Here is a 13,451-nt window from a genome sequence, read left to right on the forward strand (position 1 = left end):
AGGGTGGAAAACGGAAAAAGTCTCAGACAAAAGCAGAGCAAGGGGCAGTGGGAGGTGACATACCCGCCACCCCGTCCCTTTCCAGACTCCATGGCTGTCCTGGTTTAGAAAGAAGAAGGCAGACCAGCTCATCAGCATGCAGTTGGTGACGTACCCAGCTTGCTGTCAAAGACAGCACTGTCTAAAGACCCAGCAGAGAATGAGGGAAAACAGGCAGGCCCCTGTGAGCAAGCCAAGAAGGCAAATCACTGAGAGAAGACGCACCACGGAGCCTTGCTCATCTGATGATGTGAGTTTGATTAATCCCAAGGCGCCAGAGCTTTCATGAGCTGAGCCGGTCTCCTGGGATGTGTAACCCAAGGGTGTACCGAGCCTGTCAGAAAGCAGCCCGTGGTATTTGTAGCAAATGTGCTGGCTTTTAAACACCATTTTAGCTCCAGCAGGGCGTCCCAGCGTTCTGTGGTGTAACCCACCCTTGGCTGTTAATTACGACTTTTTCCCTACTCGTGCTTATGTACACTGAGGCCTTACTCTCCTCTCTTGCAAAGCTCCAGGATTAGAGTCGGGTTTACCCTTATTCTACAGTACTGTCTTTCAGCGGCCCAGTAATTGTGCATAACTAGTTCCAGCTCACAATGTATCTTGGACTGGGAGCAGCGTAGGGGAGATAGAATGTACCGATTTTTTCTTTTCTGGAAACATTCATTCTTATGTGTTGCCAAACTGTTGAGGATATGAGGTTATTATTAAGGTCAGGAGTGACAGGCAGTTGGAAACATAATGAGTGGGGGAAGGGAGGCAGAGGCAGCCCCATCGTGAAGGGGTCCTCAAATCGCTGACCTAGTAATTTCGTCTGCCATCCCGAAAACCTAGAATTAAAAGCATATCAGTGCACAGCAAGACATGGTGTGGCTTGTGTGCAGGACTGTCACCCCAGGCAGGCATCAACCCCCCTACGCAGGCTCTGTTGTGGCTGGATCTGACCTTGAATACTCAGCAGCATTTTAGAGTCCATTCTAAATCTAAACAGGAAATTTCTAGAAAAATAAACTTAAAAGGGTAGGGAACACATGCACACAAGAAATAAAAGATGTGAGTCTCTGGGAACTAAGAAACAAAAAGTCTGGACATGCCTATGGGGTAGGCACCATATACATCCAATATCATTTTCAGTGTGTTGAGGAAGAGAGAACCAGAGAACATGGACGGTCAATGATAAAGATTCATAGCTGGGGCGGAAAACACAAAGAGCCCATACAAATACAGCAGTTTTCCTTTCTGCTAAAACAAAACTTGGGTGTATATGTGAGATATATGTATGTTTGGGGTGGGTGTGTGCATGTGTGCATGTGTGCATGGGGGTACCAAAGCACATGTGTGCATAGACATGTGCAAAAACCAGAGCTCACCATCACCCTCATTTTTTTTTTTTTGAGATGGGCGAGCGGTCTGGCCAAGGGGCCCCATGGATCCTCTTGTCTCTGTGCCTCCATACCTGGCTACTCACTGCACCCAGCTTTTATGCGGGCGCTGAGGACCCGAACTCGCAAGGGATGCCGCACAGACTTACAGCCTGTGGTTAATATTCTCATTAAATCGTCCCGAGCTTCTCGATATCAACACAGCTTTCTCCTTTTAATCAGCCAGCTTAGCTGAACATTATGGCTGATGACTTTCTCAGAGTTTTGGTTGGTTGTTTGTGATGAGGACTTTGGGCTCCTGTCTTTGGTTGATAGTTTGGGGAAGGCACCGTAAGAAAGCCCTAGCAATGAGTGCAGTGGCTTTGTTTTCCAGAAAGAGACTCTGATTAGTCATTTGGGCCTTTTATCCACAGGAAGCCAACATTTTGAATCTCACACACATTCTTGAACATTTGACAACTGCTAAAGTCTGGATTGGTTTACTATAGTACTTAACGCTGTTCTTTATGAAATCATACCCCGAGTCCCAGTTTGCTTGCCAAGAACAACTCTCTACTCAGTCCCTTGGCTGGGACTCATCTCACGACCCAGTAAGCAGCTCCCTCAGCGAGGATTAGCTATTCCTAACTGACCCAACTTTAAATTTGAAAATGGAAAGGAAACGTACTCCTCCAAGATGACCCAAACTGTGATCTAAGAGTCATCAGGGGACACTGTGGGTGCAGTCCTGTGGAGAGCTGTTAGAATCAGTTGGATATGGTCTGAGAAATGACCCTTAGCTTAGTTTTTTCCTTCCTATAACATTCAGGTCCAGGCTATCAGCCTTTAACCATATTCAGAGAATGCCTCTGGACTTAGAAGTTGTCATTTAGCAAGCGATTTGAGAACATCTTAAAGGTGACCTAAATCAAGGGTACTTAAATTTTCCTGGGGCACAGCCAGTGAATCTCTTAGTGATTTCTTCCCAGAGCTTTCCTAAAGCAAAGCAGCAGAGATAATCTCACCACTTCTGCCTCCCAAGCTCTGGGATTAAAGGCACTCAGTCTCATTGGTCAAGGAGGGGGGTCTAGACGTCGAATAAGCCTTCATAAGAGCTGTTTTTAAACAGACACACAAAGTAAAAAGAAAAACATATTTTTACTTAATTATTAAGTATAATCATTGCCTAATGAGATGTATATGCTTGTTTGCACAGTTCATAGAGAACCGTGGACTCAGATTGAGCTCTACAACCCTACATATCGTTCTCTGCTGATTTTCAGGTAGTGTTGCTTTTGTTGTTTTTATTGTTATTTTTTTAAGTAAAAATTGCCCAAAAGTCTATTTTTACAAAAAGATGACATCAGAAAACATAGGAGTGGTGGCGTCTTTAACATTAGTACCTGGGAGGCAGAGAGCATCTCTGAGTTTGAGGCCATGGAGGTCTACAAAGAGGGGCCACGTCTCAAAAAACCAAAAACGAATAGGCAAAACATTGTACTGTTATAAAGTATTTCACGCTACTGTTTTACCTGGCATCTGAAAGCTGTAAAGTAATACTCCGTTGCCCTTGCAACTTCCTAATATTCCGCAATACCCTTCCTCCTAGTTCATTGTATCGCCCCGGGGCACTGCAGTGTGGGATTCTGGAGTTGTAAGTCTATTCTTAATATCTCCTTCCACTGATAAGCAAAGTAAGGCCAAGAGTGATTAAGGAGCTTTGTTTATCCTGATTATAAGATAATCCAAAATCACACGCTGTGTTTAGAATACTAAGAGCTTATCCCATGTTCTAAAACTTAACTCACCTCACAGATGTTGACCCTGTAGAATACATGATGGATTTGAAGTTGACCCCAGCTTCCAGGGCATCCTCTTTGCACTATTCAATGGTCCTCAACACACTGAATAAAAGGTAGTTCACACAGAGGACCGTGTACAAGGGAATTTGTAGAACCAAGAGGAATACCCAGTCTTCAGACCCTCTGTCCAGGACTTTCCCCTAGCATCCATTCCCTGCTTTTCTTCTCGCTTGCATTCTTCTGAAAACACTACACTTCCTCTCCCCTGGTTCTCCATGTTTTATTCCTTCATATGTCCTACTTCTACTCCCCAAGAGCACATGTATTTATAAAGACCCACTCCTTTATAAAAGGACAAGCTTTTGTTGGGCTATTTACAATAACAGTTACAATTTTCAAACTCCTTTGTAACTAAGATAGAGTGTTGGACTATTTTCTGCCCAATGGAATGTATTAAATGGTAATCCATGCAATTTCTAGAAAGTACCCTTAAAGAGAAGAAAGACGCACACACACATGCTTGTTGGCTGAAGTGTGAAAACCTAGTTGGAACTGGAGGAGCCATCTTGGGCCACATGGAAAATACATACAGAGATTTCCTCGTTTACATACAGATGCAGTTATGTACTACTGAAGCCACTGCTACTTGAGTGTTTCTGCCAGAACCAGATAGATCTAGTACTAACGATACAAGACCATGGTCAGAACACTGTAACGGCACATAATGTACTTTAGAACAGCGCCTACAGAGACTGTGTATTCAAAATACATAATACCTCAGGACACATAGCTCCAGGCATCTGCCCAAAACACAGGAAGCCAAACTTATGATTACTCCCTCCAGGATAAAGCTAGTTATTCATAGCTTATGCCTCCCACAAAGACACACTTTATAAACCATGTGAGTCCTGACTGAGGCATATATGAAAAATTAATTTGTTTTCATGAGAAGGGAACTCCTCCCTTAAAATTAGTCCAGTTTAAAATGACAAACTGAATACTTCATCTTTATTCTTTCCATTAATGATATAAAAGAGTTTGTAAAACATGAACTCACAAAGAATAGCAGAAGAGCAGGAGAGAGGGGTGAAGTCACAGAACAGTGAGAAAAGAGATGATGTCACAGAACAGTGATAGAGGGGTGAAGTCAGAGAACAGTGAGAAAAGAGATGATGTCACCCAATACTAAAAAAAACAGTAAAGCAGGTGAACAGAGCTAAACCCTAAACTGACCAAAGGGTTCTAAGGAACAACCTCATTTACTTCAAAAGGACCTTCTGAGTAGCGCAGGAGAGGACAAGGCTCCCCGTTCTGCAGTAGATGGTCTACACCCATACACATACAGTCACCACGAAGTGAGCTCTGTAGGCTTAAGGCAGAGCACATGAAGTTGGGAGGGAAAAGGAGAAAGAGGAGGAGCTGGAAGGAAACAAGAGGTGGATTTTATTAAAGCACATTATATGCACGAATAAATTCTAAAACAGTAAAAACGAAATGTAATTTAAAACACTCTGAAAGCAACAAAGCTAACACAAAGTTCTTGCTTCCTCAGTCACACACTGTAGACTGACCCTCCCCATCGGCAGGATGCTTTCTCCCCAGCAGAAGATAAATACAGGGATTCTGGACCCATGGAGCCTAGGCAAAACTGAGGTAGAAGTACCATACTATCACACTAAAAAAACAAGAAGATGAAATTTTTATACTGCACTTTAAAAAAACTCTCTCTCTCTCTCTCTCTCTCTCTCTCTCTCTCTCTCTCTCGTTTAAATTTTCATTCTTGGAATGCTAGCAACGAAACAAATATTCTAGGCAGGAATTATCTAATTCCTTTTGAGGAATACTGCCAGTCCATCATGATGACAGATCTACAGACTGTGTGTGTCCCCTACAAGTCACCCAACTCAACAAGCTTCATCCACAGACTTACCGCTCCCTTTTAAATCTCCTTATCTTTTTGTGTGTGTCTAAAAATACCTGAGAGAAACTGTTTAACTAAATTCATATTAGATCGAAGTTATCTCCAAGAAATATGAGATAAAAATCATATTTAAAAACAAAGATGAAAGAAGGAAGACCCGTTCACGCATCGAGAAAATCAGGTCACTATCAGACTTCTTGGTAGCAACAGTGGGAGTTAGCAAACGGTGGGGAAACGTCTCCAAGATCATGATGTCTGCAAAGTAAATGTGAAAGCAAAAAGATGAACTTCTGTTATTTAAGATCCTAAACTTTTTTCCTGGAGGCAATTAGGAGACGGGATCTAAGCTGTAAGCTCAGTGCTGGCACTTGTCTGTAATCTCAGCACTGAGGATGTTGAGACAGATCTGTCTGAATTTGAGACCAGTCTGGGCACTATAGCTAGAAAAAGGAAGGGAGGGAAGAGAAGGGAGAGAGGGAGGGACCAAAGGAGGGAGGGGAGGAGGGAGGAAGAGAAAAGGTATGATGTATCACAGGAGTCTGTGGAACAGGAATGAGAAATAGATTTCAGGATTGGAATGTGCAGCTGAAGCAGTAGAGTGCACGAAGCCCTGGGTTTGAGGCCCAGCACCGGTAATACTGGGTATTTATAAGGTAGAAACTTAAGAATCAGAAGTTCAATGACAGGGGTTGGGGATTTGGCTCAGTGGTAGAGCGCTTACCTAGGAAGCGCAAGGTCCTGGGTTCGGTCCCCAGCCCCAGAAAAAAAAAAAAAGAAGTTCAATGACAGCTACAAAGATAAGTTCGAGGCCAGCCTAAACTAGCCATCCTGTCTCAAAAATCCCAACAACACAAAATAGCTGGTTTTGCGGAAGTTCAGGATCCAAATCAAAACAGAAGCAGAGTTACCCCACAAAGTGTACCCCAAGCCAACTTTTGTCTGACACCTGTTTTTCTTTAAAGATCCATTTATTTATTATATATAAGTACACTATAGCTGTCTTCAGACACACCAGAAGAGAGCATCAAGTGTCATTACAGATGGTTGTGAGCCACCATGTGGTTGCTGGGAATTGAACTCAGGATCTCTGGAAGAGCAATCAGTGCTCTTAATCACTGAGCCATCTCTCCAGCCCAACACCTGTTTTTCATGTAAGAGTAGTTTGAGTTTTTGGTTTTTTTTTTTTTAACAACTTAAAGTGGCTTTGAAAAATCAAAGGAAGAGTATTTAACCAAGATAGAAATATGAGAAATTCAAACTTCAATCTCCATGAATAAAGTTCTGCTAGAGCATAGTCGTATAACATTTATACATTCTCCATGGCTGCTAACTGGTAAGGAGATGGACCTGAAGAACTAAAGCATGTCATAGTTGTCTATGAGGAAAGGTTGCCTTGCCCTGCAGGGCAGTGTAGCCAGCACAGAGGACAACTGACCCAAACTAGAACAGAGCAGAAGAAGAATATCCAAGAGTAATCCTAATGGCTACTACAGACACAGATGGACACCCCCAAAACCTTCAAATGTGGTAACAGAGATCTGTTTACTTAGGAAGGATCGGGAACAAACTGGTTGCAAACATGCAGAAAAGTAAATAAATGAAAATAAAGAATATTATTCAAACAAACAAATTGTATTTTTAAAGCGACACAGCAAGTATTGGTATTACAGTACGCTCAGCTGCGAATAGCATGATGTAGTCATAATAATGAGATCCTGGATAATAAACAAAACACAGTTACAATGTAATTACGTGGGGATAACTGCAAACTAGAAGTGCTCCAGCAATAAAGGACAATACTGGTAAGCATAGCAGAAAAATAAATTCTCATTTTCCACAGCCAACAGGTAAGCACCTGAAGTAAGCAGTCAGGAGACAGCTTTGTGTGAAGATTTAGTGACAGAGCCAACCTGAATTGAAGTAACCGCAAGTGTTACAGGTGGCTTCCCTCTGGGGCTGAGCAGTGACAGTTTCCCCTAGGAAAGTACATGAATTTTTAAAATCGTGGATATCCTTGACAAAAATATGAACCCAATTTATTATCAACCCCCAAGAAGAAAAGTCCTCACATCGATTTCTGATTGGGACATCCTTACTGGGTAAGTTCTTTCAAATAATGATTATAAACTGAGGTGGGAATTTCTGGTTTCTGAGGAGATGGTCCTGTGACCATTTGGCCACAGTTGTGTCATGTGATGTTTCTCTGGAAACTGTCCTATGAGAGGATGCTTTGCTGAGACAGATACATGGGAGGATGTTTTGCTGAGAACAGATGCATGGTGTTTTCTAGAAGAAGCCCGGAAAAGGAGCTTGTGATGTTTTGGTGGAGCAGAGGCTTGAGAGGACATGGTTATAACCCAACAGACAGTGCACTGTGCTGTGGCATTAGTTTGCCTTGCATTTTTTGCCGGTCTTCACTGGGCTTTGCTGACACTGGTCTTGGCGGACAATGCTGGGGCATTGGTTCTTCTTGCCTTTTGCGAGTGCTGATCATTGTTTGTCCTCATGACTTTGTGGATAGAACTGAAGAACTTCTCTTGATATTCCGGCTGCTTCTTTCCACTTCTGCAGACTCGGACCAATTGGCAGAGCCTCGAGGTTTCTTCTGGAGGGAACTGCTGTTGCTGATTTGTTCATGGTGTTTGCAAGGGGATCTTGCTACCGCTGATGAGGAACTGAACTGCTGATATCCTGACAACAAAGAATGGAATCTCCCCAAAGAACTAATTCTAAACAGGTCCATATCCCCCTTTGCCCTATAAAACTTTCCTTTCTAGTACCTCTGGTGGGCAGGGGGCTAGAAGGGAGGATAAAGCATTTAAGAACCCGTATTAAGGTAGATTTTGAAATATCTAAGCCTACAATAAACATGCCTAGTCTGAAATTTTCTTAAGTCTTTAAGAGATAGAGATTTTATTTTACCAATTAAAGTGGTAAGTAAAAGTGAATGGCTATTTGAGAACTGATAGTTGCTAACGTCGTCAGAAACCCTTCACCCTATTGAGCTCTGTTCTGTTGGCTGCTGAGACGAGCCTGTGTGAGTAGCAGCTGTTCCAATTGATCACCTAAAACCACTTAAAGATCTAATGGAACAGTGTTTATATGCTGAAAGATACTGTAGCAAGATAGTTAACGTAAGAACGGGCTATTGTATTAAGTAGGTTATTCAAAGAAGGGTAAACACTTCTTAGTTCCAGCTAAAAAAAATATATACACAAATGTAAAATGAGCACATTGCCGTTATGGTTATAAATAAATGTAGAAAGAAAACCACTAATGGCGCTACCCTAGATTGATCTTTTAGCGCTTTTTATCTTTCAAGGTCACAAACATGGCATATATAATTTGAATGTCCTAAATTCTACAAGAATTGTAGGGCTAGGGAGATGACTGGCAGTTAACAGCACTGGCTACTCCTCCAGAAGACCTAGGTTTAATTCCCAGCACCCACATGGCAGCTCACAACCATCTATAATGCCAGTCCTGGGAAATCTGACACCCACTTGTGGCCTCCATAGGCATTGGGCACGAATGTGGGGCCCAGACACAAAAGCAGACAAAATGCTCCTACACATAAAATAAATAAGAACTTTTAAGTGATTTGAGGGTTTATGCTGATATTTGACAACCAATTTTCCAGTTGCGGTGGTGCACGCCAGTAGGATTTGCTGAAGGAGGCAGAGGCAGGAGGATCACAAGTTCTAGGCCAGCCTGGGCTACACATTTTTAAGGGGTTGGGGATCTAGCTCAGTGGTAGAGCACTTGCCTAGCAAGCACAAGGCCCTGGGTTCGGACCTCAGTTCGGGGGGGGGGGGGGGGGCGGAGAAGACAAAATGACAACCAATTTAAAAGTTGTCTTGATTAGTAATTCTGCTGCCCAGCAAGCTTCTTTTTTTCTTTTTTATCTTTATTAACTTGAGTATTTCTTATTTACATTTCGATTGTTATTCCCTTTCCCAGTTTCCCGGCCAACATCCCTCTAACCCCTGCCCCTCCCCTTCTATATTGGTGTTCCCCTCCCCATCCTCCCCCCATTACCGCCCTCCCCCCAACAATCATGTTCACTGGGGGTTCAGTCTTGGCAGGACCAAGTTCTTCCCCTTCCACTGGTGCTCTTACTAGGCTATTCATGGCTACCTATGAGGTTGGAGCCCAGGGTCAGTCCATGTATAGTCTTTAGGTAGTGGCTTAGTCCCTGGAAGCTCTGGTTGCTTGGCATTGTTGATCATATGGGGTCTCGAGCCCCTTCAAGCTCTTCCAGTCCTTTCTCTGATTCCTTCAACGGGGGTCCCGTTCTCAGTTCAGTGGTTTGCTGCTGGCATTTGCCTCTGTATTTGCTGTATTCTGGCTGTGTCTCTCAGGAGAGATCTACATCCAGCTCCTGTCGGCCTGCACTTCTTTGCTTCATCCATCTTGTCTAATTGGATGGCTGTATATGTATGGGCCACATGTGGGGCAGGCTCTGAATGGGCGTTCCTTCTGCCTCTGTTTTAAACTTTGCCTCCCTATTTCCTGCCAAGGGTATTCTTGTTCCCCTTTTAAAGAAGGAGTGAAGCATTCACATTTTGGTCATCCCTCTTGAGTTTCATGTGTTCTGTGCATCTAGGGCAATTCAAGCATTTGGGCTAATAGCCACTTATCAATGAGTGCATACCATATGTGTTTTTCTGTGATTGGGTTACCTCACTCAGGATGATATTTTCCAGTTCCATCCATTTGCCTATGAATTTTATAAAGTCATTGTTTTTGAGAGCTGAGTAATATTCCATTGTGTAGATGTACCACATTTTCTGTATCCATTCCTCTGTTGAAGGGCATCTGGATTCTTTCCAGCTTCTGGCTATTATAAATAAGGCTGCTATGAACATAGTGGAGCACGTGTCTTTGTTATATGTTGGGGCATCTTTTGGGTATATGCGCAAGAGAGGTATAGCTGGGTCCTCAGGTAGTTCAATGTCCAATTTTCTGAGGAACCTCCAGACTGATTTCCAGAGTGGTTGTACCAGTCTGCAATCCCACCAACAATGGAGGAGTGTTCCTCTTTCTCCACATCCTCGCCAGCATTCAGTAAGCTTCTTTTAATACTCCCGACTTGTAGCTTGAACACTCTTAGGTGATAATCAACTTGAGGCAACTTGCCTTTCATCCAGCAAAGCTGTTTCCGACCATTCCTTTTGTAGCCATTTTGCTGACTGGGGGGGCAGGGGGATGTGCTACTTAGCTAAACACTAACTGTATTTTAAAATTGGGCTTTGAACTCACGAAATAAATCTGAACATTCAGAAAGATAAAGTCTATTTACCGGCTTCCCTAAGCAGCCAATTATGGCCTCTTCTGAGATGTCTGCAAAGGCTCTTCTTGTTCTTAATGGAGTGGAGCAATTGCTGCTCAAATCACCATCGCGAGGGCATTACCCAATTTTATCTGTCTCTATTCTATTTCTGCTTCCTGTCGTTGTTACATTGGAGCACTGTTGTAGTGTGCTTTTTATCACTGCAAAGGCCAGATAAAATAGTTTAACTAGTACAGCAAATTGCAGGATTATACATATAACTCGCCTGCTGCCGTCTTCAGATTATGCCTGCAAAGATAAAAAGTATTTTTCACCTTTAAAACAAAACAAAATGAAAACCACTTCCAATGCTCTCATTGCCTCACGTATAAATTATCTCTTAAGGGGCCAGGTGCAGTGGGCAAAGGGTTGGCCGTCTTCCCAATACAGCTTGCCTTTCCAAACATACTTGTTGAGTTAGAAATCACTGAAATGCAGAACTTGGAATTTAAAGGCACCAAGTCACGAATTGCTCCCTCCCTCCCTCCTCCCCCTACACTGCACCTTTTGCCTTAAGGGAAAGAAAGGAGTGGGGGTGGTCCCCAGGAGAAACTAAACTGAGAGGAATTCAGTCGATTTTCCTGCAATTTTCCTGCGGCTCACCCTGCCTGCACAGGTGTCTGGAAGAATCACAAATCCATCTCAATGTAAATGTAAGAGAAACCCGATGTACATCTAACAGAACACCACTCCTTCCAGACCAGTTTGGAGACCACCCCAGCAGGTCAGTTCTACATCTTGGCACAGGGGTTTCTGATACATTTCGACACCCCGTAATATTTCTTCCTTTGTACAATTTCTACTCTGTGAGGTCTACCACAAAATATTCTTGCAAAGGCATAGAATTTCTATGTAGGAATGGCTAGCAGAGAGGCTGCGTTCAGTTAGAGGTCAACAGAGAAGGTACTGGCCCTTCATTCCCAGTACGTTTGCTTGTTGGGTCTTCTACAACCCTGTTTCTACTCACTCTCATCAGATGGAAAGATCCATTTGCATTCTGCTCTAAGCAAGTCCACAGTGCGGTGCGTCCCGACATGGTTTGATGGTAAGCTTGGATCTGACTCCTGAAATGACATCACAGCAGAATCTCACAATACTGTCATGTTCTAGAAGACTCGAGGGAAGTGGGAGAGAGGCAGAACCTTTGTATTTATTATGCCCTGACCTACAGTGCTCTTCTCATGGCCAGCATCTCGTTCTTCAGGTCTTCATTCAAATGCCAGCTTGTTGAGGTAGTTCAGGGTCATGCAATGTTTGTAGGTATGTCTCTCCCTGTGGCTGTGTATCTGTGTATGCAAGCACATCAGCAGAGATCAAAGGGCAACTCACTCGTGGGAATCGTCTCTCTCCCTCCACCATGTGGATCCTGAGGATAAAACCCAGGTCATTAGACTTGGCAGCACATAACTTCACCTGCCGTGAAGTTATTTTATATTTATATTTTATATATATTATCAAGCCGTCTTGCCAGATCCCAGGATCTCTACAGCAGAAGGCCTCAGCCTCCCGTCAGATTTACCTCACTCATGAATTATTGCATGGTTATTTTAATTGCCCATTTCCCCTATCTCTCGCATCTTTCTTTCATTAGAATGGGAGCTTAATAGAGCATTGTGTTTCCAGGACTGGGCAAGTATTCCAGAACACAATAAAACTACTGTGTATCTCAGTAAATCTACACAATCAAACCATGCTTTGTAGATAAAGTACTTTACTGAGAAAGTCCTGAAATACTGAAAATGGTTTATTTTTGTTAAGTACATGAGTCAACTTTTACTGTGTGATTCAGCAATAACAAGTCCAAAAAAAAATCTCACATCACACACACACACATATACACACATACACATACACACACACATACACACATACACACACACATACACACACATACACACATATACACACATACACACACATACACACACATACACACACACATACACATATACACACACAGACACACACAGACACACACACAGACACACACATACACACACATACACAGACACACACACTCACACATATACACACATACACATACACACACATACACACACATACACACACACATACACACAGACACACACACTCACACACACACAGACACACACATACACACACATACACAGACACACACACACTCACACATATACACACATACACATACACACACATACACACACATACATACACACAGACACAGACACACACACTCACACACACATACACACAGACACACACACTCACACACACACAGACACACACATACACACACATACACAGACACACACACACTCACACATATACACACATACACATACACACACATACACAGACACACACACACACTCACACATATACACACATACACATACACACACATACACAGACACACACACACTCACACATACACACACATACACATACACACACATACACACACATACACACAGACACACACACTCACACACACAGACACACACATACACACACATACACAGACACACACACACTCACACATATACACACATACACATACACACACATACACACACATACATACACACAGACACAGACACACACACTCACACACACACATACACACAGACACACACACTCACACACACAGACACACACATACACCCACATACACAGACACACACACACTCACACATATACACACATACACATACACCCACATACACAGACACACACACACTCACACATACACACACATACACAGACACACACACACTCACACATATACACACATACACATACACACACATACACAGACACACTCATCACACACACACACATATTTTTCTCACTTATTTAAGTTACAGGTGAGTCTCAATAGTCTTCATCATTTTCCAGGCTAATAGCAGATATTATCAAGGACATTTTGTAGGACATTTTAGTTTTATAGCTGAAGGAAAGAGTAAGAACACTTTAAGTACTTTAAAGAACAGTGTAGGGATAGAGGTTTTAGT

The 13,451-nt window shown here is 42.8% G+C and overlaps 1 long non-coding RNA gene across 2 annotated transcripts; it reads left to right on the forward strand.

Annotated features, from left to right (window-relative positions):
• The first annotated feature begins 229 nt into the window (after window positions 1–229).
• Window positions 230–8,011, forward strand: LOC147994854 (uncharacterized). Of its 2 annotated transcripts, XR_015686579.1 has the most exons (4): window positions 230–289; window positions 2,617–2,683; window positions 6,964–7,222; window positions 7,695–8,011. It is a non-coding gene; the product is annotated as an uncharacterized LOC147994854 (long non-coding RNA). The 2 variants fall into 2 exon arrangements; XR_015686580.1 differs by lacking the exon at window positions 6,964–7,222.
• Window positions 8,012–13,451: the final 5,440 nt, after the last annotated feature.

The sequence above is a fragment of the Rattus norvegicus genome, chromosome 4, assembly GCF_021556685.1.
Source record: "Rattus norvegicus strain SHRSP/BbbUtx chromosome 4, alternate assembly SHRSP_T2T, whole genome shotgun sequence".
In the NCBI taxonomy this organism is placed as follows: domain Eukaryota; kingdom Metazoa; phylum Chordata; class Mammalia; order Rodentia; family Muridae; genus Rattus; species Rattus norvegicus.